We start from the raw sequence: 5452 nt of genomic DNA on the forward strand, positions 1-5452 counted from the left end.
CTGGCTCAGGCAGCTGATTTTGTGTGGGGAACAAATGGTTAGCTGTTTCATTTATTAATATTATATGTTTACTGCCAGGGACGGGGAGAGGCCCTTGTGTGGTTTTCTGCCTCAGGAGCCACCACAACTTGACTGACCTTGACCTACTACACACCTTGACCTGTATGTGTGTGGAGGGATACCATTTGTTGCCCCACCTCAGGCAGCAAAATACCTTGTACCTGTCTGGCCACTCTGACCTTCAATCATCCTTGTTGTCCCTGTGAAGCTGTGAGCAGGTGCCTGCGGCAAGTGTGAGGAATGAATCCTGTGAATTGCGCACTGTGCAGTTATGTCCCTGGGAACCAAGGAAAATCTACAACATGCTTTATATGGAGTTTCCCGGCAGGTGACTGAGAAGTGGGAGGCTCCACTTACCTGTCCAAATGGTCAGGGAAGTCAGGATCCAGCCACTCCTGATCTAAATGGAGAGGCAAAAAACAATTGACAAGAGGACAATCTCTCTTTCTCTCCAATACACACACAACGTGCCTTGCCTATATTCACATAAATTAAGCCTACGTCAGCCTTAACCAGCAGCTGCAAGCATTCCATGTTTCTTTCAGCCTTGCTATTTACCTTGGATGGAAAAGGACTACATGAAGATGGAATTGGCTCAGTCTCAAGACCATGTTATGCATTTCTCTGCTGCAGTGAGAGCATTTTTTTTTTAAAAAAGGTAGAAGATGTATTTTAGAGGGTGCCCTGGGAGCTACTGGAGTAAAGTGGTATTTTTAACTACAGCAGAAGGATGACAATACCTGCCAAATCTGAATTTGGAGCTCTGTGTTTTGTCTATGATAAATGGCATGCTGATGCTGCAGAAACCTAAAAACAGCAGATTGCTGCATTGTCTTCGCAAAAGCCAGGGCTTTAGACAGCTTGGCTAATTTACCATTTTGAGAGAAGAAAGAAAGAAAGAAAGAAAGAAAGAAAGAAAGAAAGAAAGATCAGAACTTTAGAGTCAAGATGAAAGAGGTAACTGTGAAAAGGAGAACAGGGCCTGTGCACTGAGGCTGCCCAACGGCCTGTGCTTGTAAAAAAATACCACTTCCAACAAAACTGCATGCCTGCTGGACCAGGAGCCACAGGAAAAGATTCTTGAGCTTCACGGCATCATTTATTATTGAACTTTTGACTTGGCAAACAGCAGCACACACCAAAATGCTGACTGAACACAAAACAATCTAAAGAACTACACATACACCACTGCAATAGCAAAAGCTGCTCTTACCACTACTCTGGCAAGAACTAGGCTCCCCAAAGCTGGTTATATAGTGAAAGAAGAACTGTAACAGACCCTAGCTGTCAACTTTCAGATTTGAAAATAAGGGCTCAGCAGCCTCGAAAATAAGGGATCAGCAGCCTCACCTGTCCCAGGGACAGTCTACGGGATATCTAACAAACCAGTATAGCAGCGGGAAGCAGCAGGAAATGGCGCTGGAATAAGGGAATTTCCCGCAAAAAAAGGGAAGGTTGACAGCTATGGTAACAGGCTGTTCTTCTAGCCTTGAAAAATGCTCCATGTCTTAATTAAGCTACCTGAGTCTGATCCCTGCCATGTTTTCCACAAGGAGAGGTAGATCTTGCTCACCCAGAAACCTGTGAAACAGCCACCACCTCTTTAGAGACTTCTGGGTGATGGTAGTAGCTGCTATTGGAATCAATAACACAGGAATGCAGAGAGTCTCCTTCAACTCTTTTCAGTGCTGTTGCTGCTGAGTGTGCCTGAAGGTGGTACAACAGACTCAGAACTGTCTATTTCAGGGGTCCAGTGTTGTTGAACTCCAACTCCCATCAGCCCCAGCCAGCATGGCCACTGATTGATCAGGCATGATGGGAGTTGTAGTCCATCAACACCAGGAGAACCTTTGGTAGTACAACGCAACTTACAGTGTGATGATGTCATAGCTAGATGTTGTAAGGGAGGAACATGGAGCAGCAATACACATGTTCTGGTCTATCAAACCCCTATCCTCACATTTAGTTTGGCCCCAAGTGATCTTACTTAGAGTCCTTACCCATTCACCGCAGATACAGAGGGCCAAACAGAAACGCTTTCTTTCACCCTTTTCCCCTTAAAGCTTACAAATTCCGCACTACGAGAGGCATGTGGGCTGCACAACCAGAGATTTTGTATTATGCTCATGGGTAGCATAAAAGCTCTACGAAGTTGCACAGAGATATCTTTTAATTGTTATAGCAACCAATTAGCACGTGTGCTTGTTTGAGAAATACGTGAGTTACAGAAAGGAAAAGTTGATTTGAATGCATTATTTAAATTGGCCTTCTTTCTTGGTGATTTTAATCATGGTTTAAATCAACCATCCCTGCTCCTTATTCTGTCAGATCCTTCATTAACATGCTATCAAGCTGCTCCTGCAGATTATTCTGTCCTGGTACATTCATGCAAGCCATGTTAAGTAGCGTGTGCTGTCTCTAGGGTCTGCAAATGTCAGCCCAGAGATCACAAAGGGCTTCTTCCAAGTATATTAGCAAAGCAAGCAAGCATCACTTTTATTCATAGCTGATGCATGTCTGAGGGAAGACTGGGGGGGGGGGGAGCAATGTGATCATTATCATGCTACACTTTATTCATACACTGTGGTTAACAGGCTACAATAGCCCTTTAAGCTTAGTTTGAATTGCACTTTAATCGCTGAGCGTGAGGAAAAGGCTACAGCAGTACTTAAGCTTGACAGCTGACTAGTTCTTGTTAGGGTAGGTGACAGTGACACTTTAACGAAGTCTATATAAATGCATCCAAGGCCTGCTTGTTCTGATTCTTAGGCCTGGCCTCCAGGAACAGTTTCTGTGTCATTAAAGGCACGTTTTCCCAGCAAAATCTGCATTCTTCCACACATCTGCCACATTCAGAAGCAGAGCCAGATATGGCTGAGTTACGGATTGGGTTGGAGTTATAAAGTGCTTGATCCTGGAGCTACATTTCTCCTATTCCATAATAATAATAATAATTATACTTTTATTATTTATACCTCACCCAGCTGACTGGGTTGCCCCAGCCACTCTGGGCAGCTTCCAACATATACATATAAAAACTAATAAAACATTAAACTTTTTTTAAAAAAACCTTCCCTATACAGGACTATCTTCAGATGTCTTCTAAAAGTTGTATAGTTACTTATCTCCTTGGCTCAGGGGTGGCATAACTCCAGACCCTCCAACATTTCTCTGATGAAAATAGGGACGTGGAGGGACGCGGGTGGCGCTGTGGGTTAAATGACAGGGCCTAGGACTTCCGATCAGAAGGTCGGAGGTTTAAATCCCCGTGACGGAGTGAGCTCCCGTTGCTCGGTCCCTGCTCCTGCCAACCTAGCAGTTCGAAAGCACATCAAAGTGCAAGTAGATAAATAGGTACCGCTCTGGCGGGAAGGTAAACGGCGTTTCCGTGCACTGCTCTGGTTCGCCAGAAGCTGCTTAGTCATGCTGGCCACATGACCCGGAAGCTGTACGGCGGCTCCCTTGGCCAATAAAGCGAGATGAGCGTCGCAACCCCAGAGTCGGCCACGACTGGACCTAATGGTCAGGGGTCCCTTTACCTTTTAAGGAAAAGTGGGCCATTCTGGGATCAAATCAGAAACCAGTATGGCTTCTTTAAATCTGGGACCTTCCCTGGAAAATAGAGACACTTGGAAGGTCTGGTGCTATAAATGGCAAACGTTGTATTGTGTGCTACATTTGTGTCACATTGTTGTTGTGCCAGTGATTAAAAAAGGGGGGATTGCAAGGAGCTCCAAAAGGATATCTCCAGATAACAAGATCCTTTGTGAGATGTAAACGTTCTATTAAAACATGATTTATAAGTAAACTATTTCAGTCCATTTAGCACACAGCCGGCAGAGATAAGAGACTTCGGCAATGTGGCCTTTGGGGAGTGGGGTAGTGGTGTTTGTTGTTATGAAAAGGCCCCTGTTGTGTACGAGAATGTCTCCATGTGAAGCACTTGAGCATATGTGAGTGGTACCCTTGTGCTGGCACTGATCCTATTCCACTTTGAAAATGATGCTCTCTGATCCTCAGATTCAAGCTGGTAGAGATTTAGATAATCAGAATTGCCAGTAACCTTCTGCTATCGCTAGATTTGCTGAACCAAAGGCAAAGCTCAGCTGCTTCTGCCTCAAATCAATCACTGATTGATTAGATTTGCTGACATCACTGTAATAATCGAAAAGGAGGCAAACGTGCTAGATATCAGAAACAAAGAGCTAATTAGCTGGAAAGATGAGAGCAGGCAGGCTTGAGGAAGAGAGACGTTCTGGCCAAGCAAAAAGAGAATACATTCTCTAAGCATCAGGGGGTTGTTTTGTGGGCCTGATTTTAGCAAAAAGGAAGGTGAGAATTTGGGAGGATATAACATTTCCCTTATTGCAGGAAATTCCAGCTCTGTAATATTCTGTGGAACAGACAAAACAGTAACAGAAGATCCCATTTTAAAGAGTCTGGGAAACTTGGCAGAGCACATTAGCAAGGATAAACCTGTGCCCTCCAGATGTTACTGGACTACAACTCCCATCATCCCTGACCATTGGCAATGCTGCTGAGGCTTATGGGAGTTGGAGTCCAACAACATCTGGAAGGTCACAAGTTCCCCATCCCAGCTCTACAGTCATCAAGAAGAGGAAATAGAAAATAAATATTAAAGGTTCCTTACAGCCTTGCAGTCATGTACTGTACATAGAAGTCCCATGGAACTCAATAGGGCTTACTGCTGAGTGGACTGGAAATGTTAATATTGTTGTGATCCCCAAACTACTGAATCTGACACTTTTTCAAGTTGGCTGTAAGACAAAGCTACCTTTGGGGCTTTAAAATATATATATATACATGAATCATACATGGGCTTTTCCTTAAATCCATCTGTAATGAATTCTCCAAGCTGTCTAGAAGAGTGGAACTCAACCTTTGGTCAAGTATGCCATGAGCTACGTCTCAAGTGTGAGATGGTGCCATTCCAGTACTCACTGCAATACACATCCCCTGGTGCCCTGGTGCAGGTTCATGCTTGGTCGAGACAGCAGTCTAGGTCTGACTTTGTGCCACGATGTGACTGCATGCTGCAGGTTGGGTGCTAGATTAGGACAAATGGATTTCTCTTCCGTGATCTCTCCTGCATTCACAACATTCACACTTAAGGGAGCTTTTCAGCTCCCTGGTCATAAATGCACATCTTTTCGCAGATTGCAGATCGATTTGTGAATTGTACAAAACCTTCCAGGTTTTGTCTATGCAGGGGTCCACACTTGACTCTCTCGACACTTGCCTAGTGGCGCAAATTGCATGCCATCTTCCAGAGGATGGTGTGGGGATAACCCTTGCTGAGGGTTGACCAGTGGTTTGTTTGCTTCTTTAACATACTGAGGGAGACTTGTGTCCTCCATAACTGAGTCCTGCT

This window comes from Podarcis erhardii (genome assembly GCF_964252035.2).
Source record: "Podarcis erhardii genome assembly, chromosome: 8".
Classification (NCBI taxonomy): Eukaryota; Metazoa; Chordata; class Lepidosauria; order Squamata; family Lacertidae; genus Podarcis; species Podarcis erhardii.